Source organism: Salvelinus alpinus, chromosome 10 (assembly GCF_045679555.1).
Source record: "Salvelinus alpinus chromosome 10, SLU_Salpinus.1, whole genome shotgun sequence".
In the NCBI taxonomy this organism is placed as follows: domain Eukaryota; kingdom Metazoa; phylum Chordata; class Actinopteri; order Salmoniformes; family Salmonidae; genus Salvelinus; species Salvelinus alpinus.
In genome coordinates, this window is record NC_092095.1 from 38,639,596 (window position 1) to 38,666,778 (window position 27,183).

General features: G+C 44.9%; 1 pseudogene; it reads left to right on the top strand.

Moving 5' to 3' along the window:
• LOC139532047 (ribonuclease 3-like) overlaps nucleotides 1-27,183 on the top strand; it is a 146,544-nt pseudogene that overhangs the window by 93,000 nt on the left and 26,361 nt on the right.

Sequence of the window (27,183 nt, forward strand, 5' to 3'; positions counted from 1 at the left end):
AAGAGCAAAAATTGATTAAGAGGCCGTTTGAAAATTTGCACATATTTTCCAGTTTTTCCAATACGCCCCCTATAGCCCAAACAGGTTAAAACTTCTTAGCGCTAAGGGTCAGATTTTTTATTTTTTTTAAATAACGTGCCCAACGTAAATGGACATTTTCTCTGGCCCAGATCGTAGAATATGCATATAATTTACAGATTAGGATAGAAAACAATCCAAAGTTTCCAAAACTGTCAAAATATTGTCTGTGAGTATAACAATACTTATTCTGCAAGCAAAAACCTGAGAAAATGTAACTCGGAAGTGATATAAAAAAAAAAAATCTGTGTTCCCTGGCCCGTCTAACCTCAATTTAAAGGGGTATCAACCAGATTCCTTTTCCAATGGCTTCCTCAGGCTGTTACCAGGCTTTAGACATAGTTTCAAGCTTTTATTTTGAAAAATTAGCGAGTTTTTTCAAAAGTAGTCAGGTGTCCTCTGAATATTTCCTGCGCGCGAGAGAGGGGCACCCCATTGTCCTTTTGTCTCTTAATGAATAGGTTATGGTCCGGGTGAAATATTATCGATTATGTTTGTTAACCTGATGAGGACAGAGGGCGCTGTTTTCACTTTGGGGGAAATTCGTGCCCAATTTAAACGGCCTCGTACTCAATTCTTGCTCGTACAATATGCATATTATTATTACTATTGGATAGAAAACACTCTGTAGTTTCTAAAACCGTTTGAATTTTGTCTGTGAGTAAAACAGAACTCATTTGGCAGCACACTTTCTGACCAGGAAGTGGAAAGTCTGAAAATGATGCTCTGTTCAAGGGCCTGCCTATAAATGGGCATGATACGTATGAGTATACATGCACGTCATACACCTTCCCCTAGATGTCAAGAGGAAGTGAGAGAAGAAATGAAGTGTTTATCTTGGTCTGAGGTGGAATAAATCCTCTTGGAATGACGTGTCCGCCATTTCCTGTTTTCTGAAAAGCGCGAAGTTGGACCTGGAATTGCCTTCTGGAAAGCTGTCGTTATAGGCGAATACTATCTCCGGCTTTGATTTTATTTGATACATGTTACAATATCATCGTAAAGTATGTTTTTTCAATATATTTTTATTCGATTATTGAAATTTTTTCGGGACGTTAGGCGTGTTGCGTTGTCTGTGTTTGTTGACGATGGACAGCTTCGCGCCACTTGGCCAGTGTGCTTGCTAATTCAAGAGGGAAAAACGATGTTCTAAATCCAAACAACGACTGTTCTGGACAAAGGACCCCTTGTACAACATTCTGATGGAAGATCACCAAAAGTAGGACCCATTTTGTGATGCTATTTCATATATCTGTCGAACTGTGTACTAGTAGTTTTGCGCCCAGGTTTTGGCCACTCTCTCGCTATAACGTAAGCCTTATGTCGTAATGAAGATATTTTTAGAATTCTAACACTGCGATTGCATTAAGAACTAGTGTATCTATCATTTCCTATACAACATGTATTTTTTTGTAATGTTTATGAATAGCTATTTGGTCAGAATAGGTGAGAGTCTAATAGAAATATCCGCACATTCTGGGAAAAAGATGCTACGTTAGCATAATGGATAACCACTGATTTCAGCTCTAAATATGCAAATTTTCGAACAAAACATAAGTGTATGTATAACCTGATGTTATAGGACTGTCATCTGAGGAAGGTTTATGAAGGTTAGTGAAAATTAATATATTTTGCTGGTTTATTCGCTAACGCTAACGTGCCTATTGCTATCGCTAACGTGCCTTGATGAATGAATGCGGTTGTGTGGTAGGCTATTGTAGTAAGCTAATATAATGCTATATTGTGTTTTCGCTGTAAAACACTTAAAAAATCTGAAATATTGGCTGGATTCACAAGATGTTTCTCTTTAATTTGCTGTACACCATGTATTTTTCAGAAATGTTTTATGATGAGTATTTAGGTATTTCACGTTTGGTCTCTATAATTACTCTGGCTGCTTCGGTGCTATTTCTGATGGTAGCTGTGATGGTAGCAGCAATGTAAAACTGATTTATACCTCAAATATGCACATTTTTCGAACAAAACATAGATTTATTGTGTAACATGTTATAGGACTGTCATCTGATGAAGTTGTTTCTTGGTTAGTTTGGTTGGTTCTTGGTTAGTTTGGTTGGTTTTGTGCATGCTACCTGTGCTGTGAAAAATGTCTGTCCTTTTTTGTATTTGGTGGTGAGCTAACATAAATATACGTGGTGTTTTCGCTGTAAAACATTTTAAAAAATCGGACATGTTGACTGGATTCACAAGATGTGTATCTTTCATTTGCTGTATTGGACTTGTTAATGTGTGAAAGTGAAATATTTCCCAAAAATATTTTTTGAATTTCGCGCTCTGCCTTTTCAGTGGAATGTGGGAGGAGTTCCGCTAGCGGAACGCCGGGTTAAAAACAACCTGGGGACTGATTAAAAAAACCATTTGACATGTTTCTAGGACCATTACGGATACTTTTTGGAATTTGTCGAACGGAACACGGCTTTGATTTTCTGTACATAATGCGCAACCCAAATGGCGTTTTTTTTGTTATAAAAGTAATATTTATCGAACAAAAATAACATTTATTGTGTAACTTGGAGTCTCGTGAGTGCAAACATCCGAAGATTATCTAAGGTAAGCGATTCAAGCTAAACTGTGTTTTGGTATATTTCACTTGTGATTGCATGATTATAAATATTTTTAGTAATATTTTTGCATTTGGCGCCCTGCAATTCTAGCGGTTGTTTAGGAAAGGGATCCCGTAAAAGGGATTCGTAGCGCAGAGAAGTTAACCTGTTTAGGCCAGGGGTGCCGCTAGCGGCACTCCTCCCACATTCCATTGAAAAGGCAGAGCGGCAAATTCAAAAAAAATATTCTTTGAAATATTTAACTTTCACACATTAACAAGTCCAATACAGCATTTGAAAGATAAACATCTTGTCAATCCAGCCAACATGTCCGATTTTTTATATGTTTTACAGAGAAAACACCACATATATTTATGTTAGGTCACCACCAAATAAAAAAAGACAGACAGACATTTTTCACAGCACAAGTAGGCTGCAGGTAGCATGCACAAGCCAACCTAACTAACCTAGAACCAACCTAAATAACCTAGAAAAAACTACCTCAGATGACAGTCCTATAACATGTTACACAATAAATCTATGTTTTGTTCAAAAAAATTGCATATTTTAGCTATAAATCAGTTTTACATTACTGCTACCATCATAGCTACAGTCAGAAATCGCACGGGAGTAGCCAGAGAAAATACAGACACCAACGTCAACTACCTAATTACTCATCATAAAACATTTCAGACAAATATATGGTGGATAGCTAATGAAAGACAAATATCTTGTGAATACAGACAATATTTCCGATTGTTGAAGTGTTTTACAGCGAAAACACAATATATCGTTATATTAGCTTACTACAATAGCTAGCACACAGCAGCATTGATTCTAGTCAAACGGTAGCGTTAGCACAGTTCGACAGATATATGAAAAAGCATCCCAAATTGGGTCCTTATCTTTGTTGATCTTCCATCAGAATGTTCTCCAAGGGGTCCTTTGTTCAGAAACGTCTTTATTTCGATCCAGAATGAACAATTTCCCTCTTGAATTAGCAAGCACACTTGCCGTGCGATGCTAACCTCTCATTCTTGAACCAATTCTTGCGTCGCATCACGTCTAAAGTCCAGAATAAATTTCAATAATATAATTAAACTATATTGAAAAAACATACTTTAGGAGGATATTGTGACATGTATCAAAGAAAATCGAAGCCAGAGATCATATTCACCTTTAAAAAGGTTCTTCCATGAGCCGAGTACAGATCCAACTTCGCGCCTTCCAAAAAAAATTTAAGTGCGCACTTCTCACTCCAAGATGTTGTATACCACCCCTGAACGAGATAATCAACTGATTTCTGCTCTCACTTCCGCATGACACCCAGGGGAAGGTGTATGACGTGTTTCTACAGTCATAAGTGACATGCCCTTTTATAGACAAGGTCTTAAAGAGAGACTTCGCATTTGGAAATCTCACTTCCGGATAGGAAAATGTCTGTAAAAAGAGTTCTGTTTCACTTAGAGAAATAATTCAAACACTTTTAGAAACTAGAGACTGTTTTCTATCCAATAGTAGTAATAATATGCATATTGTACGAGCAAGAATTGAGTACGAGGCCGTTTAAATATCATACGATTTTCTCCAAAAGTGAAAACAGCACCCCCTTGTCCTCAACAGGTTAACCTCTCTGGGATCGCGGGACGCTAGCGTCGCAACAGCCTGTTAAAATGTAGAGCGCCAGATTCAAAAAAAAATCTATAAAATCAAACTTTATTAAATTACACATATAAGATACCAAATTAAAGCTACACTCGTTGTGAATCCAGCCAACATGTCAGATTTCAAAAAGGCTTTTCGGCGAAAGCATAAGATGCTATTATCTGATGATAGTACAGAGGCTACACTCTCTTTTTTGACAATTTCAACCATGCCGGCGCTACTCAAAACGCAGAAATAAAATATAAAACATGCATTACCTTTGACGAGATCCTTTTGTTGGCACTCCAATATGTCCCATAAACATCACAAATGGTCCTTTAGTTCGATTAATTCCGTCCATATATATCCAAATTGTCCATTTATTTCGCGCCGTTGTACCAGGAAAAACAGCCTTCAATTTGCGCAAAATCACGACAAAATATCAAAAAAATTACCTCTAAACTTTGCCAAAACATGTCAAAGTACCTTTGTAATACAACTTAAGGTATTTGTAAACGTTAATAATCGATCAAATTGAAGATGGGTCAATCTGTTTTCAATACAGGATATCAACAAACTCACGGTACTTTTCAAGTCTTGCGCAACTCTCAAACATAAACAAACAACGTCACTCCACTTCCGGGTCAATATCTTTCTCATTTCACTAATGAAAAACCTTAACCTTTTTCCATACAATGGCGACATCCAGTGGAAGCAGTAGAAACTGCGTGCATAGTAATTAGAATTCTGCTTTGCCCATGAGAACTCATTGAACATACAGGAACTTAACAATAAAAAAGTTAGTCCTCAGGGTTTTGACTGATATATAAGTTCTGTTATACTTACAGATATGATTCAAACAGTTTTAGAAACTTCTGAGTGTTTTCTATCCAAATCTACTAATAATATGCATATCTTATATTCTGGGGATGAGTAGCACGAAGTTGAAATTGCGCACGCTATTTTTCCCTAAGTGAAAACTCTGCACCCTATCCTCAAGAAGTTTTAAAGAGTTGTTGGTAACTTAGAGGACGGCAGAATTTAAAGTATTCTTTGGGGCTAAAGTGGGAAGACGGAACCATGATATTGTCAGCAGCCATCCAATTAAAATGTAGAGTATAAAAACACATCTGACTAGTTACCAACCACTCTGTTTGTTTGACATTGGGCATCAAGCTATTCCACCGCTGCTTAGTCAATATTGCTTAAATGAAACCAAACATGAACTCAAAGGTACAATCTGCAATATTTACTGCTCTCCAATGGTCATTGGAATCCATGATATATATACACACTCAGGATTGTGACTTTAACTGTACTGTACCATATGCATCAGGCAGACTGGAGTTGATAGATACTGTTATAGAAACTTTACATACATATTGTACTTATCTACTTACAATACACTGTTTATACATGTGAAGCCAGCCAAGTGAATAAGGTGAATTCATCTATATATTTAATGATGACTACGTCCCAAATGAGATTCTATTCCCTATATAGTGGACTACTTTTGACAAGGAACCATTGGGCTCTCGTCAAGAGAACTGCACTAGGGGACAGGGTGCCATTTGTGACGATGTAGCTCGGTGTTTGTTTTCAATGAGGGAAATGTCTTGATCAAACCTCCAGCAGTAGCAAGCCAGAGACCAATTAGATACTTCTCTCTGCTACAGGCTGGCACAGCTGTCTAAGGCACTGCATCTCAGTGCTAAAGGCATCACTACAGACCCTGGTTCGATTCCAGGCTGTATCACAACTGGCCGTGATTGGGAGTCTCATAGGGCGGCGCACAATTGGCCCAGCGTCGTCCGGTTTTGGCTGACAAGTAGCCTAGTGGTTAGAGCGTTGGGCCAGTAACCAAAAGGTTGCTAGATGGAATCCCCGAGCTGACAAGATAAAAATCTGTCATTCCGCCCCTGAACAAGGCAGTTAACCCACCGTTTCTAGCCCGTCATTGTAAAGAAGAATTTGTTCTTAACTGACTTGCTTGGTTAAATACACGCTAATGAATGCATCTATAAGTATCTCTCCTGATTGAACACACAACACACACTCACTCAGCCCTCTATTGATTCAAAGCATGCATTTTAGCATATTTCCTCCCCTAATAAGGGAAGTCATCATACGTTTTCAGTGTTCCGCCAGGTTTAGCATATCTGTCTCTGTTAAAACCCTATATCCTCCCAATTCACTCAACTACCAAGCAAGCCTATAGCCGAGCCCTAATCTGGGATCCCAACCTTATACTCTAGTCCCGGGAAAGGCTGCTCCGGTCCTTGATGGCCGAAATCACTTTTTTATTGGTTCTGCAGGGCAGGTAAAAGACAGACTTACTTATTCAGTTTTACTTCCAAAACTGATGTGATCAGTTTTGGAAGTTCCCAGGAACCGCTCATTTCCTGAAGTGTTTAGCTGTAAATGTTGTGTTCCCAGGTGCAGGAGCCGCAGATGGACAGGCAGCTGATCGAGATGTCTCCGGTGCTTCAGAAGCTGACGGACTTTGAGGACGCCATTGGTGTTAAGTTCACGCACTGTCGCCTGCTGGCCAAATCTCTCACACTGAGGACTGTGTGCTTCAACCACCTCACACTGTGAGTATGGGAGGGGTGTGTGTGTGTGAGCGTGTGCATGCGTGAGCGTCATTAAGAATATTCTCTCAAAACCCTCATAACAGTGCTAAAACGCCACCATTAGTGTAAATCTCTATATCTTTAGCTAGGTCCTAGTTAATTTTCCACTAGTGCTCTGGTCAAAAGAAATGCACTATATAGGGAATAGGGTGCCATTTGGGAAGCACCCTATATCTCCCCAGCCTTGTTCAGTACGAGACATCTAGTCTACAGTAGGAATGTCTTCCAGTCTTCAGAGCTTTGTGCACATAGTCACAGGGCCTGCTGCCTGCCTCTCCGCCCGGTCCATCCTCCATCCCAGTCCGGTAGTGATGGATGGACTGTTTAACTCCTAGTTGGCCCAATGCCTAATCCTGTGGCTTTTACAGCCTGTGTAGTCCTCCCCAGGGTACACTAAAGCCCCTCTCCAGCCATGGCCCGACTCCGCTAGGGAGGTCACAACCCCACTCCCCCATGGGAAATTGAGTTTTTACATGTTGTTGATTAAATTTACTGGCTCGCCTGTGGCTTTGGTTGTTAATCCTTCTCTCTCATGCGAATAGAGTCTTTCTCTTTCTCCCTCTGTTAATTTGTGTGTCTCTCTCTCTCTCTCTCTCTCTCTCTCTCTACCTCTCTACCTCTCTCTCTCTCTCTCTCTCTCTCTCTCTCTCTCTCTCTCTCTCTCTCTCTCTCTCTCTCTCTCTCTCTCTCTCTCTCTCTCTCTCTCTCTCTCTCTCTCTCAGCTCTCAGCTCTCAGCTCTGTGAGGTCTCGGAGGCCCATTTCACTTGATTTAATTTATATTCATAGTTTGTAGTTTAAGTTAATAACTTAGCTTTTTTTATGTTTTAAGCCATTACTTGCAGGGAGTGTATTATGTATATTTACAGTAAGCATGCACACATTTTGTTAGCTTACTTTATTAAAGGTTTATTATAATTCTGACACATTTATTGTATTGTTGTTGTTGCTTTGGAGACACATTTTTACGAATACTGTCTGAGATATTGTTAGACCTGATTTGACCCTAGAGGTCCTTTCAGATGCCAACATCGGTAACATTTTCTCCAAATGCTTTTATATTAAATCAAACTGCATTTTTTTAAACAACGGTGACATCATTGGTTTTATAAAGTTGCTGACATTTCAATCAGGTTGATTTCAATTGGGTGAAGAACTGCTGTGTTTCCCTTCCCTGCTTATTACCTTTCATAGGAGGCTTTCATCGCTTGCAACTTACAGTCGAAAAATAGTGTTAAAAAATGGGTGATTTTACTCATGTGAGTGCAGAGTGCAGACAATGTGTTTTTGAATAAGTCAGCTTTGATTCACACTTGTCTCGAGTTACCCTGTTACCTTTGGTGTTTCAAGTTTCATGTCTTATTAGTTGTACAGGATACACTTGGTATATACACCGTCCGACGAAAGGCTTACATGCACGTTCCTTCTCGACAATGCAACAACAATAAGAAATAATAAAATATAAAAATACGAACTTAAAGCAAATTGCTCAGTAGAATGGAATAAACATTTTAGCATGTTTTACTGCTTTGTACTGTAGCATTGTTTTTAAATGAAAGGAAAAGCTTCAAACTCTAGTAGCTCCGATGCAAAACTTTATTCACCAGTGTTTAAAAGAAAGCTGTCTTCGGGGTTTCATCAAATGCTCTGTACTTAGCATTCCTCTTTCATTGTGTTTAAAATGCTCTTAAAAATGACATGTAATGGAAAATAATTGCAGAGGTCATGTCGTCTTTTAGGAGATGTGCTTCACTGTGTAGAGTATATGAGGGTAAAATGTTTGATCCATTCACAAAAGTGAAATGTTAGCAACACAATAGTGAGTTTGACAGCAAAACCAAATTAGCCTTGACCGTACATCTCTGATATCTTATTGGCAGGCAGCACTCAGCAATTGCTTTTAGATTTGCCACAAGGATGTTTCAGTGTGTGTGTGTGTTTCTGTGTGTTTCGTGTCGTTGTGTTTTTTAATCCATCACTTTAATGTCAGAGCCTTTCACCACTCATGGTCAGTGAAGTCGATTAGAGGGCTGAACTGTCAAGGTTAACTTTGAAGGTTTCTCTTCCTTCTCAAAGTATAGACTGACGCCTGCAATGCTAACCCCATTATTAAATGGCCAACTTATTATTAGACTCAGTTTTTACACTAATTCTTAACCATTAAATAATAATAATAATAATGATTCATTGGATTTATGCAGCTGCTTTCCACCTACAGTAGGTGGTCAAAGCGCTTTACGTAATAAGGGGGAAACTCACCTGTCGAGGTGATGCACGGCACAGGAGGCTGCTGAGGGGAGGACAGTTCATAATAATGGCCGGAACGGAGCACATGGAATGGCATGTGTTTGATACCATTCAATTACCACAAGTCCGTCGTCCCCATTGAGGTGCCACCAACCGCTTGTGATGCACAGCAACCATTGTGTGCCACACATCTGTGGTGAGAACGCTCACCACGCATCTGCTAGCATGGTGAAGAGGCGAGGAGTGATATATGCCAATTGGGAATCAGTGGAATAACTAGGTGGCCGTGAATGTGAAGATTACGATACAAACCTTTATAACTCTTAACTTTGTTTTAGGCCAATTCTTTACCATTAGCTTGTGATTATACCCGGTAGTCAAGCCTCATGCTGATATTTTTACTCAAAAAGTATTAGTGGATGTGTAAAAAAAAATCAACTGTTTGTAATGAAGGTCGTCTAAAAAAGTAAGGACCCCTTTGTTCTTAAAATGGGATGCTGATGGAACCGAGTTTGAAATTTAATCTGAGAACAAGAGGTCGGTAGCAATGTGAGTCCGCCCCCCTCCAATGTAGGGCAACCTTTAGAACCCTATCTCATCACACTGGAAACCGAAATGAAGGTCATACAAAAGAATAGTACAGGACGTAGAGGAGACGAGACCCCCCCCCCCCCCATACACACACGTACACAAACTAACCTCATTGTGGAAGTAGATAGATAGAACACACACTCAGTAACCTCATAGTAGTGGAATTAGATAGAGTCTGACCGAGAGGAAGTGGAGCTGTGAGTTGACCCCTTTTAGAGATCCTAGTGACATTAGACAACCTCAGAGGAACACAGACGGAGAGACTCTGCTCCCACGACTCTACCCTCTAAATCCCCTCAGTTGCCTCTTAAATGGCACCCTATTCCCTATACAGCGTACTACATTTGACCAGAAAGTAGTGCACTATAAAGGGATTAGGGTGCCATTTGGGACGTACACCTTTTATCATAGGCCCCTAATGATCAGGACACTCAATGGCTGCCACGATCAATGATCCCAAACCACGAGAGACCACACCGCACCGCTCCTCTCATCCTGCCCCTCTCCGCTCAGGTATATATAGCCTTCCCTGTCGGATCAGGCCCAAACAACCTCCCGGACCCCTACTGAGCCGGGAAACGCTATTTCTAGAACTTCTAAGTCGTAAAGGAGCCACATACACGATCACACACACAGGCGTTACAAAATGGAGTAGTCGTCGTTGGAACGCAAGCCTCCTGAAGCTGTTAAAGGTGTTTTAGATCAAAGTCAGGGCAGAATAAAACATGGGATTCACACTTTACTTCAATTTCCCCCATCCTTAACCATCCCACTACCGCTGCATTGTGCCTCCTGTGTTGGAGAGATGGCTCTATGTGGCTTTCACACTAAAACGCTTTCCTTCTGCCCCGACCCCCTCTATCTCTCTCGCCTTTTTTACTATGTTTTTCTCTTATTTTCGCTTTCCCTCGCCTTTTTTCTATCCCTCTAGAACACACATGCTCACTGTCATCTTAACACACACATATTGAGGTTCAGTATGTGCATGCTGCAGCACTCTCTCTCTCCCTCACCCTTCTTAGGAAACACATTCCAGGAGAGTTTCCCAGTTCCGATATGCCGCATAACATAAAATGTGCCTGCCGGTCGACGCCGCAGGAATGGGACAATAAACTCTGACCTTTGATGTGATCATTTCCCCTCCTCATCCCTCCTCTCTTTTACCCCTCTCTTTCCCCCCTTCCCTTGCTCCTATGTCCTCGCTCTATCCCCTCTCCTCTCCACTCAACTATAACTGTACTCAGTCAATCCTGCTCTAACCTGCCCAAATGGCGCCCTGTTCCCTATACAGTACACTACTTTTGACCAGAGCCCTATGGTCCTTGGTCAAAAGTTGTGCACTGAAAAGGGAATAGGGTGCCATTTGCGATGCAGGCCATGTCTACATATCTCCCACTCCGCTCTGTTCACTGTGGTCTGTGCTGCACGCCCTGGCTCCTTGGCACAGCACCAACCTACATCTGCAACACTAATCTATAATTCTGTTTAATTAAGGAGCAATGCTGTGCAGCGTCTCTCCTCCATCTCCTACTACACTGCAGTACACCCCTGTCTAGTACGGTACTACTGCATAGGGAGTAGAAGGCTCTGAATATGATCAAACACATCCATAGATATCAGTAGGGGTTTAATGTTGGAAGGTGTGTGTGTGAGGGGGGTGGGGGGGGGGGGTGGGGGGGGGGTAGGCGGGGGGGGGGGGGTACTGTGCATGTCTGCTTGTCCTAGTTAATTCAACACAATTGACTGAACGCAGCGGTATCATCGATCCGATCCAAGCTTACCATTCTATTTAACCTCCGTGGTATAAACTTCTCTCCATGTGGGTAATAACCTTTCACTTGTCACTGACTGTTAGGGCCTGCTCTCGTCTCTCCCCAGGGCTGCCCATGAGTAGTGTGTGTGTGTGTGTGTGTGTGTGTGTGTGTGTGTGTGTGTGTGTGTGTGTGTGTGTGTGTGTGTGTGTGTGTGTGTGTGTGTGTGTGTGTGTGTGTGCGCACGTGTGCATTAGTGCTTTAGTGCATCACATTCAGCATGCCACTAAGGCTAAAGCCCCCGTGGGTTTGACTGAGAGTTGAAGACACGTCTGAATTGAAGGCCTGAGGCTGTGCACCTAAATAACCCCTCTTTACCCCTTTCTCCATCCCTCCTTTTCTCTCTATCCCCCCCCACCCCTTTCTACCCGTTTCCCTGTTTCGCTCCCTCTCTCTGGGGTCACAACCAGAGAAGGAAGTTCCTGGGAGACTCCATCATGCAGCTGATGGCTACAGAGTACCTCTTCATCCATTTCCCTGACCACCCCGAAGGACACGTAACAGTAAGGAGAAACCCCCTAATGTCTCTCTCCATCTATTCTCTTCTTCCTTCTCCCCATCTCGTTCCCTCGCTCTTTACATCTTTGTCTGTCTTGCTTTCCTTCTCTCTTTCTGTCGCTTCTCCCTCCTCGTCTTGCACTCCTCTCTCACTGTGCTCTCTCTCTCCTCTCTGGCTCTCCCCATCTTTGTTTATCCATATGTTCCTCCCTCTGTACCCATCTCTCCGTTTTTCTCTGGTTATCCACCACATCCTTTTTTCCCCCTGCTGCACTTCCATGCTGTATCTCTCTCTTCTTTAGCTCCTCCTGCTCCCTTTGTATCCCTCCCCCTTTCTTTCCCTGTCTTTGTGTGCTGAAAGGAAGAGTTACAGGGCCAAAGAGAGAGCGAGATGGGTAGCCTATTGTTGTATGGGAAAGTGTCTTTAATAGCAGGCCTTTGTTGGTACTCTTTTGTGATGGCTGTGGAGTGCAGATGAAAACAGATTGTCTCCATCCTTGGATGGTGCTGTAACAGTGTGTGTGTGGGTTTAAGGGTGTCTCTGTGTTCATCTTATACAATACTTGCCGGAACATTCCAGTCATGCATTTCCCATCCTGTCAATCAATATTGAATGGTGGAAAGGAAAAAACTTAGTTCCACTCTTTTTTTTTTGGTTCCTTTTCCTTACATACTCTGCAGTGGGGCGGGGCATGCAGTGCAGTGCTGCTGTAACTGATTTGTCATAGAAAAGTCCTAACTAAAAGCTGCTAAGTAAAAACAGATCTGCAGTTAGATATTTATTAGTGGAGAGTAGATGTGACATCAATGGGATAAAAGCTCTGCAGTGAAGCATGGCTAAGAGACTGAGATGGTCCCGGCCTGCCCAAGAGTAGAAACAGACTCGGACTCAAATGGATTTCAAATTGAAGTGCTCATTCAACACGTTGCCTTTGTGTGTGTGTGTGTGTGTGTGTGTGTGTGTGTGTGTGTGTGTGTGTGTGTGTGTGTGTGTGTGTGTGTGTGTGTGTGTGTGTGTGTGTGTGTGTGTGTGTGTGTGTGTGTGTGTGTGTGTGTGTGTGTGTGTGTGTGTGTGTGTGTGTGTGTGTGTGTTAAGAACGAGTTAGCTGAGACGTCCCACAGCATTTGATCTATTCTATCTCTACTTTCCCCACTGCTGCGTTTATATTTATAATGTTTATGCCAACTCTTTTAGAGCAGGCAATGCACTCGTCTTGTTTTGACATGTCTTCATCTGCTGAGCTTTGAATCTCAATGTAATATTTAACAGTCCAATGATGTGAAACATTGAATAGCCTGGTGTGATCCTACACGCTACAGGGTCTGTGATGTATTAGTCCATATGGTGTTTATTTTCCTTATTTTTCTCATGTGCGTGTGTACTGTTTACGCACTTTGGCAAATGTGCAAAGTGGATCTGTGAGACTTGGATATTCTGTGTGTGATCAACATTGGATTTGTGTGTGCGTGCATGTGTGTGTTCCACAGTTGTTGCGTAGCTCATTGGTCAACAACCGTACCCAGGTCAAAGTGGAAGAGGAGCTGGGCATGCAGGAGTTTGCCATCACTAATGACAAAGCCAAATGGCTCGTGGCCCTCCGCACCAAGACCCTAGCTGACCTGCTGGAGTGTATGTAGTATAGCGTTTAAACCCTTTTTAAAACCTCAACCATTGTCTATATATTTGTACCATATGTACAAGGCATTTTTCTAATTTCTCTCTTAATAACGAAACTATTGCCATTTTGCATGTACTGTATTTCTATATGTCCAAGGCCTTTCCTTTCTCTCTGATGTGAGGTTTTAAAAAATTAACCAACATTGTTTTTTGGCATAGAGATCCTATAGTACATTGCTCTCTCCTTGAGGTTTTTAAATTGGAGTTTGTGTGTTTCTGTACATAGGCTACATGGCCTCTCCCTCCTTGACGTCTTCAAACCCTGAAATATTGGCATTTTACTTTTCTCTTTCCTTTATGAAAGGCCAGTAAAGACATTTAATTATCCTAAGGGAGTACATGTACGCCGGCTTGTCTTTTGGCTCCCGAGCCCTTGCTTGGTGACCGGAGGGTGGATGATGAGTGTTATAGCCTTCCCTCCCTCATTTGGCCTCCCAGCCTTCCGGTCTTCAGACATCAAAAAGGCGAAACTGCATCCCAAATGGCACCCTATTCCCAACATAGTGCACTACTTTGACCAGGGCCCATAGGTCTATGTAGGGAATAGGTTGCTTTTTGGGATGCATCCTGAAAAAAGGCTTGAGCATTAAGGGGTTGGGAGGGTTAGGTTGTGGAGGGGGTTGAGAGGGTGGAGGGGTGGAGGGGCGGCCACATGACGAGATGTACACTACTGGATGCTCTTCAAAGGCCAAGCCACAAGAGGATGACATGCACTGTGCGCACACACATATACAAACACATGTCCTCACACACCTGCACACACACGCTCACATATATACACACACACAATGTGCAAAGGCAATATTCAATAGCGAGACCTTTGTACTGGGTCCACATACACGTAAGTACACACACACACACACACACACACACACACACACACACACACACACACACACACACACACACACACACACACACACACACACACACACACACACACACACACACACACACACACACACACAAGATTATTCGCATCCTCATATATTCTTCTAAGGGCAGAGCAAAGCAGAGATGATGACAGCAGGATTGAGGGGTGTGGGCTGAAATGAGTGGTTCTCTTGAGCATATAAACAGTCATGTCATCTAACTAGCTACGTACACACAGTGTACCTACGGTAGAGCCTAGACACTGTCTCTCTGCAGAGTTGATCAACTCTATTGTGAAAGAAATGTGTTGGCCTGTGGAATATTGTCCCACTCCTCTTCAATGGCTGTGCGAAGTTCCTGGATATTGACGGGAGCTGGAACACGCTGAGTCGTCACGCTGAGTCGTACATGTCGATCCAGAGCTTCTCAAACATGCTCAATGGGTGACATGTCTGGTGAATATGCAGATCATGGAAGAACTGGGACATTTTCAGCTTCCAGGAATTGTGTACAGATCCTTGCGACATGGGGCTGTCCATTATCATGCTGAAACGTGAAAGGATGGCGGCGGATGAATGGTACAACAATAGGCCTCAGGATCTCATATCTTAGTGCATTCAAATTGCCTTCGATAAAATGCAATTGTGTTCATTGTCCGTAGCTTATGCCTGCCCATACCATAACCCCACCATCACCATGGGTCACTATGTTCACAACGTTGACATCAGAAAACTACTCGTCCACAGAACGCCATACACGTGGTCTACGGTTGTGAGACCGGTTTGACATGCTGCCAAATTCTCTAAAACTACATTGGAGGCGGCTTATGGTGGAGAAATTAACATTCAATTATCTGCCAACAGTTCTGGTGGACATTCCTGTAGTAAGCATGCCATTTGCACGCTCCCTCAAAATGTGGCATTTGGTTGTGTGACAAAACGGCACATTTTAGAATGGTCTTTTATTGTCCCCAGCAGAAGGTGCACCTGTGTAATGATGCTGTTGTTTAATCATCTTCTTGAAATCCCACACCTGTCAGGTAGATGGATTATCTTGGCAAACGAGAAATGCTCACTAACAGAGATGTCAACACAATTTTGCACACCATTTGAGAGAAATCAGCTTTTTGTGTGTTTGGAACACTTCTGGGATCTTTTATTTCAGCTCATTAAACATGGGACCAGCACTTTACAGGTAGCGTGTATATTTTTTTTCAGTATGTGTTATATTATTATAGTAAGACAACCTGAAGTAGGGCCTGCTGCATTACGTTATATTAACATTTCCACACTACATTACCACTAACTTTAATACTCTGGCTGAAATATTTTATTTTCATATCATCCTTTCCAGTTCCAGCAACTATGGTGGAAGCTCATATTTCTCTGTATATTTTATATTATTTCCAATTTCCATTTGATGCAGCTTTGATGGTAGACTTTATTACTAGGTCCAGGGCCCGTATCCACAAACTATTTCAGAGTAGGAGTGCTGATCAATCCATATAATCTTATACAAAAGCCTAAACTGATCCTAGATCAGCACTTATACTCAGAGACAATTTGTGGATGTGGGTGTTTATCAACAACAGCAGCCAGCCATCATTGTCTATTTTTCCCCCCTTATTTACCAGGTATGTTGACTGAGAACACATTTTAATTTACAGCAATGACCTTGGGAATAGTTACAGGGGAGAGAAGGGGGATGAATGAGCCAATAGCAAGCTGGGGATGATTAGGTGGCCATGTTAGTCAGATTGGGAATTTAGCCAGGACACCAGGGTTAACACCCCTACTCTTACAATAAGTGCCATGGGATCTTAAGTGGCCACAGAGAGTCAGGACACCCATTTAACATCCCGCCCGAAAGACAGCACCCTACACAGTGTCCCCAATCACTGCCCAGGGGCATTGGGATATTTTTTTAGACCATAGGAAAGAGTGTCTGTCACGACTTCCACCGAGGTCGTTTCCTCTCCTTGTTCGGGCGGTGTTCGGTGGTCGGCGGCATCGGTCTTCTAGCCATCGTCGATGCACTTTTCATTTTCCATTTGTTTTGTCTTGTTTTCTTACACACCTGGTTTCTATTTCCATCATTAACCTCTAATTCCTCCCAAACCCGGATCCGGGAGCACCCCCCACAGTAAAAAAGCTGACTAGCATAGCCTAGCATAGCGTCACAAGTAAATACTAGCATCTAAATATCATTAAATCACAAGTCCAAGACACCAGATGAAAGATACACATCTTGTGAATCCAGCCATCATTTCTGATTTTTTAAATGTTTTACAGGGAAGACACAATATGTATATCTATTAGCTAACCACGTTAGCAAAAGACACCACTTTTTTTACTCCACCAGTTTTTTACTCCATCAGTAGCCATCACTAATTCGACCAAATAAAGATATAAATAGCCACTAACCAAGAAACAACTTCATAAGATGACAGTCTGATAACATATTTATTGTATAGCATATGTTTTTTTAGAAAAATTTGCATATTTCAGGTATAAATCACAGTTCTACATTGCAGCTGCAATCTGAAATAGTGCCGAAGCTGCCAGAATAATTACAGAGACCAACGTCAAATACCTAATTACTCATCTTAAAACATTTTGAAAAATACACAGCGTACAGCAAATGAAAGCCCAACATCTTGTGAATTCAGGCAATATGACAGATTTTTTAAGTGTTTTACAGCGAAAACACAATATAGCATTATATTAGCTTAGCACAATAGCCAGAAACACAAGCAATTTACCAGCAGCACAGGTTAGCGATCGTAACAATACAGCAAAAGATATATAATTTTGGACTAACCTTGATATACTTTGTCAGATGACAGTCCTGTAACATCATATTACACAATGCATATAGGTTTTGTTCGAAAATGTGCATATTTAGCAGCACAAATCGTTGTTATACAATGTGATCAGTGGCAACAGGTCATGCATTCTGGCCGGCGCCATCTTGGAAAGGCACCTAAGTTTACGATTATTTATCGATTAGATTGACTAGAAAATACAGGTTGGACAGCAAATGAAAGATGCATTAGTTATTAATGCAACCGCTGAGTTAGATTTTTAAAATGAACGTTACTAGACATACAGTGTGCGTTACAGCCAGACTAGTGCCGCAATAACGGCGGACAAATGCGTTTACATTTTTCCACATAAATACGGAATAACATCATAAATAGTTCTTACTTTTGGACGAGCTTCCATCAGAATCTTGGGCAAGGTGTCCCTTGTCCAAAATAATCGTTGCTTGGTTGTAAAACGTCGTCTTCAACTTCGGAATTAGCAGCTAACAATAGCTACAGTGGGGAGAACAAGTATTTGAAACACTGCCGATTTTGCAGGTTTTCCTTCTTACAAAGCATGTAGAGGTCTGTAATCTTTATCATAGGTACACTTCAACTGTGGGAGACAGAATCTAAAACAAAAATCCAGAAAATCACATTGTATGATTTTTAAGTAATTAATTTGCATTTTATTGCATGACATAAGTATTTGATACATCAGAAAAGCAGAACTTAATATTTGGTACAGAAACCTTTGTTTGCAATTACAGAGATCAGACGTTTCCTGTAGTTCTTGACCAGGTTTGCACACACTGCAGCAGGGATTTTGGCCCAGTCCTCCATACAGACCTTCTCCAGATCTTTTAGGTTTCGGGGCTGTCGCTGGGCAATACGGACTTTCAGCTCCCTCCAAATATTTTCTATTGGGTTCAGGTCTGGAGACTGGCTAGGCCACTCCAGGACCTTGAGATGCTTCTTACGGAGCCACTCCTTAGTTGCCCTGGCTGTGTGTTTCGGGTCGTTGTCATGCTGGAAGACCCAGCCACGACCCATCTTCAATGCTCTTACTGAGGGAAGGAGGTTGTTGGCCAAGATCTCGCGATACATGGCCCCATCCATCCTCCCCTCAATACGGTGCAGTCGTCCTGTCCCCTTTGCACAAAAGCATCCCTAAAGAATGATGTTTCCACCTCCATGCTTCACGGTCGGGATGGTGTTCTTGGGGTTGTACTCATCCTTCTTCTTCCTCCAAACACGGCGAGTGGAGTTTAGACCAAAAAGCTCTATTTTTGTCTCATCAGACCACATGACCTTCTCCCATTCCTCCTCTGGATCATCCAGATGGTCAATGGCAAACTTCAGACGGGCCTGGACATGCGCTGGCTTGAGCAGGGGACCTTGCGTGCGCTGCAGGATTTTAATTCATGACGGCGTAGTGTGTTACTAATGGTTTTCTTTGAGACTGTGGTCCCAGCTCTCTTCAGGTCATTGACCAGGTCCTGCCGTGTAGTTCTGTGCTGATCCCTCACCTTCCTCATGATCATTGATGCCCCACGAGGTGAGATCTTGCATGGAGCCCCAGACCGAGGGTGATTGACCGTCATCTTGAACTTCTTCCATTTTCTAATATTTGCGCCAACAGTTGTTGCCTTCTCACCAAGCTGCTTGCCTATTGTCCTGTAGCCCATCCCAGCCTTGTGCAGGTCTACAATTTTATCCCTGATGTCTTTACACAGCTCTCTGGTCTTGGCCATTGTGGAGAGGTTGGAGTCTGTTTGATTGAGTGTGTGGACAGGTGTCTTTTATACAGGTAACCAGTTCAAACAGGTACAGTTAATACAGGTAATGAGTGGAGAACAGGAGGGCTTCTTAAAGAAAAACTAACAGGTCTGTGAGAGCCGGAATTCTTACTGGTTGGTAGGTGATCAAATACTTATGTCATGCAATAAAATGCAAATTATTTACTTAAAAATCATACAATGTGATTTTCTGGATTTTTGTTTTAGATTCCGTCTCTCACAGTTGAAGTGTACCTATGATAAAAATTACAGACCTCTACATGCTTTGTAAGTAGGAAAACCTGCAAAATCGGCAGTGTATCAAATACTTGTTCTCCCCACTGTATGTGGCCACAACATTCCCAAATCCCCAAAACGCAATACTAAGGAAATTCCGAAAATAGCAATATACTCGCATAAACTGATATAACTCGGTTTAAAATAACTTCGTTATGATATTTCTAACACCTATATCGAATTAAATTACAGACGGATATAGCTAAGGCCGATAACTGAGCGTTTCAAAATGCCATCTTGAGGTCTTGCTTTGCGCAATGACGAACGACGAAAAGAGAGCGCACTTCGTTCCTTGGCCTTTTATAAGCTCTGAGAACTACGTAGACACTCCATTCCACTTCTCATTGGTTACTGACATCCAGGGGAAGGCGGGTGCAGTTCATGTCGACCCATAGGATACATACAGAGCTTTAAACTGATCTGAGAACAGAGCCTCATTTTCAGACCTTCGCAGTTCCTGTCATGGATTTCGCTGCAGAAAGAGTTCTGTTTCACCCACAGACATAATTCAAACGGTTTTAGAAACTAGAGATTGTTTTCTATCCAATAGTAATAATAATATGCATATTGTACGAGCAAGAATTGAGTACGAGGCAGTTTAATTTGGGAACGATAAATGTCCAAGTTGAAACAGCACCCCCTGTAGTGTCAAGAGGTTAATTGTTGTGTATTTAACCCTCTGTTCCCCCCATGTCCTTGTGTGGCATTGTTTGTTTGTAAGTGCTTGTACGCTATGTTGCTGGTGCGTTTCGGGTTTTGTACCCATGTCATTTTTTTTTGTATTGCTGTGGGTTTGTAATTAAACTGCTCCGGCTAAATCAAATAAAATGTTATTAGTCACATACACATGGTTAGCAGATGTTAATGCGAGTGTAGCGAAATGCTTGTGCTTCTAGTTCCGACAATGCAGTAATAACCAACAAGTAATCTAACCTAACAATTCCACAACTACTACCTTATACACACACACAAGTGTAAAGGGATGAAGAATATGTACATAAAGATATATGAATGAGTGGTGGTACAGAACGGCATGGCAAGATGCAGTAGATGGTATAGAGTACGGTATATACATATGAGATGAGTACTGTAGGGTATGTAAACATAAAGTGGCATAGTTTAAAGTGGCTAGTGGTACATGTATTACATAAAGATGGCAAGATGCAGTAGATGATATAGAGTACAGTATATACATATGAGATGGGTAATGTAGGGTATGTAAACATTATATTAAGTGGCATTATTTAAAGTGGCTAGTGGTACATTTTTACATAATTTCCATCAATTCCCATTTTTAAAGTGGCTGGAGTTGAGTCAGTATGTTGGCAGTGGCCGCTAAATGTTAGTGGTGGCTGTTTAACAGTCTGATGGCCTTGAGATAGAAGCTGTTTTTCAGTCTCTCGGTCCCTGCTTTGATGCACCTGTACTGACCTCGCCTTCTGGATGATAGCGGGGTGAACAGGCAGTGGCTTGGGTGGTTGTTGTCCTTGATGATCTTTATGGCCTTCCTGTGACATCGGGTGGTGTAGGTGTCCTGGAGGGCAGGTAGTTTGCCCCCGGTGATGCGTTCTGCAGACCTCACTACCCTCTGGAGAGCCTTACGGTTGTGGGCGGAGCAGTTGCCGTACCAGGCGGTGATACAGCCCGACAGGATGCTCTCGATTGTGCATCTGTAGAAGTTTGTGAGTGCTTTTGGTGACAAGCCGAATTTCTTCAGCCTCCTGAGGTTGAAGAGGCGCTGATGCGCCTTCTTCACAACGCTGTCTGTGTGGGTGGACCAATTCAGTTTGTCCGTGATGTGTACACCGAGGAACTTAAAACTTTCCACCTTCTCCACTACTGACCCGTCGATGTGGATAGGGGGGTGCTCCCTCTGCTGTTTCCTGAAGTCCACAATCATCTCCTTTGTTTTGTTGACGTTGAGTGTGAGGTTATTTTCCTGACACCACACTCCGAGGGCCCTCACCTCCTCCCTGTAGGCCGTCTCGTCGTTGTTGGTAATCAAGCCTACCACTGTAGTGTCATCCGCAAACTTGATGATTGAGTTGGAGGCGTGCATGGCCACGCAGTCGTGGGTGAACAGGGAGTACAGGAGAGGGCTCAGAACGCACCCTTGTGGGGCCCCAGTGTTGAGGATCAGCGGGGTGGAGATGTTGTTACCTACCCTCACCACCTGGGGGCGGCCCGTCAGGAAGTCCAGGACCCAGTTGCACAGGGCGGGGTCGAGACCCAGGGTCTCGAGCTTGATGACGAGTTTGGAGGGTACTATGGTGTTAAATGCTGAGCTGTAATCGATGAACAGCATTCTCACATGGGTATTCCTCTTGTCCAGATGGGTTAGGGCAGTGTGCAGTGTGGTTGCGATTGCGTCGTCTGTGGACCTATTGGGTCGGTAAGCAAATTGGAGTGGGTCTAGGGTGTCCGGTAGGGTGGAGGTGATATGGTCCTTGAGTAGTCTCTCAAAGCACTTCATGATGACGGAAGTGAGTGCTACGGGGCGGTAGTCGTTTAGCTCAGTTACCTTAGCTTTCTTGGGAACAGGAACAATGGTGGCCCTCTTGAAGCATGTGGGAACAGCAGACTGGGATAAGGATTGATTGAATATGTCCGTAAACACACCAGCCAGCTGGTCTGCGCATGCTCTGAGGACGCGGCTGGGAATGCCGTCTGGGCCTGCAGCCTTGCGAGGGTTAACACGTTTAAATGTTTTACTCACCTCGGCTGCAGTGAAGGAGAGCCCGCAGGTTTTGGTAGGGGGCCGTGTCAGTGGCACTGTATTGTCCTCAAAGCGGGCAAAAAAGTTGTTTAGCCTGTCTGGGAGCAAGACATCCTGGTCCGCGACGGGGCTGGTTTTCTTTTTGTAATCCGTGATTGACTGTAGACCCTGCCACATACCTCTTGTGTCTGAGCTGTTGAATTGCGACTCGATTTTGTCTCTGTACTGGGACTTAGCCTGTTTGATTGCCTTGCGGAGAGAATAGCTACACTGTTTGTATTCGGTCATGCTTCCGGTCACCTTGCCCTGGTTAAAAGCAGTGGTTCGCGCTTTCAGTTTCACGCGAATGCTGCCGTCAATCCACGGTTTCTGGTTTGGGAATGTTTTAATCGTTGCTGTGGGTACGACATCGTCAATGCACTTCCTAATGAACTCGCTCACCGAATCAGCATATTCGTCAATATTGTTGTTGGACGCAATGCGGAACATATTCCAATCCGCGTGATCGAAGCAGTCTTGAAGCGTGGATTCAGATTGGTCGGACCAGCGTTGAACAGACCTGAGCGCGGGAGCTTGTTGTTTTAGTTTCTGTTTGTAGGCTGGAATCAACAAAATGGAGTCGTGGTCAGCTTTTCCGAAAGGGGGGCGGGGGAGGGCCTTATATGCGTCGCGGAAATTAGTATAACAATGATCTAGGGTTTTTCCAGCCCTGGTAGCACAATCGATATGCTGATAGAATTTAGGGAGTTTTGTTTTTAGATTAGCCTTGTTAAAATCCCCAGCTACGATGAATGCAGCCTCAGGGTGTGTGGTTTCCAGTTTACAAAGAGTCAGATAAAGTTCGTTCAGGGCCATCGATGTGTCTGCTTGGGGGGGAATATATACGGCTGTGATTATGATTGAAGAGAATTCCCTTGGTAGATAATGCGGTCGACATTTGATTGTGAGGAGTTCTAGATCAGGTGAACAGAATGACTTGAGTTCCTGTGTGTTGTTATGATGATCACACCACGTCTCGTTAATCATAAGGCATACCCCCCCGCCCCTCTTCTTACCAGAAAGATGTTTGTTTCTGTCGGCGCGATGCATGAAGAAACCAGCTGGCTGCACCGACTCCGTTAGCGTCTCTTGAGTTAGCCTATTACCTATCTCTGCTCTCCTGCGTCTGACTTCACTGCCACCAGTTCCGCAACCCTTACAGAATTCCACACCACCCATATGGAGTCAGCAGGAGCAGGTGCCCCTGGTATAGGTGTCGAGGAGCGCGTCCTGGAGCAAGAGGCGATGATCCACCATCTCAGCGACGCCATGGACCGCGTTAGTCCAAATCATGGACCGCTGGGAGAGACAGGGAGTTTCTCCAGCACCTCCCCCAGCACAACAGGGGCCTCCACTACTCACTCCCCCTGCACTCGGTTCCAGTGGGATTCATCTCACTCTCCCCGGGGAGTACGATGGGACGGCTGCCCGCTGCCAGAGTTTCCTGCTGCAGTTGGATTTATACCTGGCAACCGTCCACCCGGCTCCTTTGGGCCGTGAGAGGGTGTCCGCCCTTGTCTCATGCCTCTCTGGGAGAGCCCTGGAGTGGGCCAACGCCGTGTGGGTGGAAGGAGATGCGGTGCTGGACCACTTTGACGAGTTCACCCGTCGTTTCCGGGCAGTCTTCGACCACCCGCCCGAGGGCGGCGGGTGAACTTCTTTTCATTCAGGTTGCGTGAGGACATCCGTCGAGAGTTGGCCTGCAGGGACACCACCCTTACCTTCGACCAGCTGGTGGACCTGTCCATTCGGCTGGATAACCTGCTCCCTACCTGCGGACGTCCAGATCGGGGTCCCCCAGCACCACCGCTCCGATGCCCATGGAGTTGGGAGGTTCTGCGCTCAGGGAGACCGGAGGAGGTTTCGTCTCATGCACCGTCTGTGGCCGCAGAGGTCACACTGCCGGTCGGTGCCGGGTTGGTTCCTCTGGGGGTCGAGGCAGCAGGCAGGGCACTCTGGCGTCACCCCAGGTGAGAAGGCACCATTCTCACCCAGAGCCCTCTGTTGCACACATGTTTTTGTTCGTCACTTTTCCTGAGTTTTCCCCGCATTCCCAGCATAAGGCGCTCGTCAATTCAGGCGCGGCTGGGAATTTTATTGACAGATCATTTGCCCATAGTTTAGGGATCCCCATCGTTCCTGTGGCTTCGCCCTTCCCAGTTCATGCCTTAGATAGTCGACTATTAGGGTCAGGGTTGATTAGGGAGGCCACCGCTCCTCTGGGCATGGTGACGCAGGGGGGGTCACACGGAGAGAATCAGTCTCTTTCTCATTGACTCTCCTGCTTTTCCCGTGGTGCTAGGCTTACCCTGGTTAGCTTGTCATGACCCCACTGTTTCATGGCTGCGGAGGGCTCTCACGGGGTGGTTGCAAGAGTGCACAGGGAGGTGTTTAGGTGTTTAGGGGTTTCCGTAGGTGCTACTACGGTGGAAAGTCCAGACCAGGTCTCCACCGTGCGCATTCCCCCCAAATATGCCGATTTGGCTCTTGCCTTCTCCAAAAAGAAGGCGACTCAATTACCACCCCATTGACGGGGGGATTGTGTGATAAATCTCCTGGTAGACGCTGCACTTCCCAGGAGTCACATGTATCCTCTGTCACAGGCGGAGACGGTGGCTATGGAGACATATGTCTCCGAATCCCTGTTTCAGGGGTACATTCGGTCCTCCACCTCCCGCGCCTCCTCGAGTTTCTTTTTTGTGAAGGAGGGAGGTCTGCGCCTGTGTATTGACTATCGAGGTCTTAATCAGATAACTGTGAGGTACAGCTACCCACTACCTCTTATCGCCACGGCGATTGAGTCAATGCATGGGGCGCGCTTCTTCACCAAACTTGATCATAGGAGTGCTTACAACCTGGTGCGTATCCGGGAGGGAGACTAGTGGAGACGGCATTTAGTATTATGAGTACCTCGTCATGCCGTACGGTTTGATGAATGCTCCATCAGTCTTCCAAGCCTTTGTAGACGAGATTTTCAGGGACCTGCACGGGCAAGGTGTGGTGGTGTATATTGATGATATTCTGATATACTCCGCTACACGCGCTGAGCATGTGTCCCTGATGCGCGAGGTGCTTGGTCGACTGTTGGAGCATGACCTGTACGCCAAGGCTAAGAAATGTCTGTTCTTTCAACAGTCCATCTCCTTCCTAGGGTACCGCATTTCCACCTCAGGAGTGGAGATGGGGAAGGACCGCATCTCAGCCGTGTGTAATTGGCCGACTCCCACCACGGTAAAGGGTGTGCAGCGGCTTCTAGGGTTTGCCAATTACTACCAGAGTTTTATCTGGGGTTTTGGTCAGATAGCGGCTCCCATTACCTCACTGCTGAAGGGGGTACCGGTACATTTGCAGTGGTCGGCTGAGGCGGACAGGGCCTTTGGTCACCTGAGGGCTCTGTTTACCTCAGCTCCCGTGCTGGCCCATCCGGATCCCTCTTTGGCATTCATAGTGGAGGTGGACGCCTCTGAGGCTGGGATAGGAGCCGTGCTCTCTCAGCGCTTGGGTACGCCACCGAAGCTCTGCCCCTGTGCTTTCTTCTCGAGGAAGCTCAGCCCGGCGGAGCGAAACTATGACGTGGGTGACCGGGAACTGTTGGCTGTCGTCAAGGCTTTGAAGGCGTGGAGACATTGGCTTGAGGGGGCTAAACACCCTTTTCTCATCTGGACTGACCACCACAATCTGTAGTACATCCGGGCTGCGAGGAGACTGAACCCTCGCCAGGCAAGGAGGGCCATGTTTTTCACCCGTTTTGTTTTCACTCTTACTTACAGACCAGGTTCCCAGAACTGTAAGGCAGACACACTGTCCCGGCTGTATGACACAGAGGAGCGGCCCATGGATCCCACCCCCATACTCCCGGCCTCCTGCCTGGTGGCGCCGGTAGTGTGGGAGCTGGACGCGGACATTGAGCATGCGTTGCGTGCAGAGCCTGCTTCCCTCCAGTGTCCCGCTGGGCATCTGTACGTTCTGTCTGCTGTCCGTGACCGGCTGATCTATTGAGCAACACATCACCCTCCTCTGGTCATCCAGGCATCGGTCGGACGGTGCGCTGTCTGTGTGAGAAGTATTGGTGGCCCACTTTGGCTAAGGACGTGAGGGTGTATGTTTCCTCCTGCTCGGTGTGCGCCCAGTGTAAGGTTCCTAGGCACCTGCCCAGAGGTAAGCTACACCCCTTACCCGTTCCACAGCGGCCATCGTCACACCTGTCGATCGATTTCCTGACCAATCTTCCCCCATCACAGGGAAACACCACGATCCTGGCTGTTGTGGATTGTTTCTCTAAGTCCTGCCATCTCCTCCCGCTGCCCGGTCTCGCTACGGCCCTACAGACTGCGGAGGCCTTGTTTACACACGTCTTCCGGCACTACGGGGTGCCTGAGGACATAGTGTCTGATCGGGTTCCCCAGTTCACTTCGAGTGTCTGGAGGGCGTTCATGGAAAGTCTGGGGGTCTCGATCAGCCTTCCCTCGGGTTTTCACCCCGAGAGTAATGGGCAGGTGGAGAGAGTAAACCAGGATGTCGGTAGGTTTCTGAGGTCTTATTGCCAGGACCGGCCGGGGGAGTGGGCAGCGTTCGTGCCCTGGGCAGAGATTGCCCAGAACTTGCTCCGCCACTCCTCCACTAACCTCTCCCCCTTCCAGTGCGTACTGGGGTATCAGCCGGTTCTGGCTCCTTGGCCTCAGATTCAGACCGAGTGTCCTGCGGTGGACGACTGGTTCCAGCGCGCGGAGGAAACATGGGATGCCGCCCAGGTTCACTTCCAGCACGCCGGCGGCGCAGACCGTCACCGCAGTGATGCCGGGTCTGTCTCTCGACCCGAAACCTGCCCCTCCGCCTGCCCTGCCGAAAGCTGGGTCCACGGTCTGGGGAGACGACGAGGTGAGTTACAGGTTACAACTTCCCCCAGATTACCGTATTAACCCCTCGTTCCATGTGTCT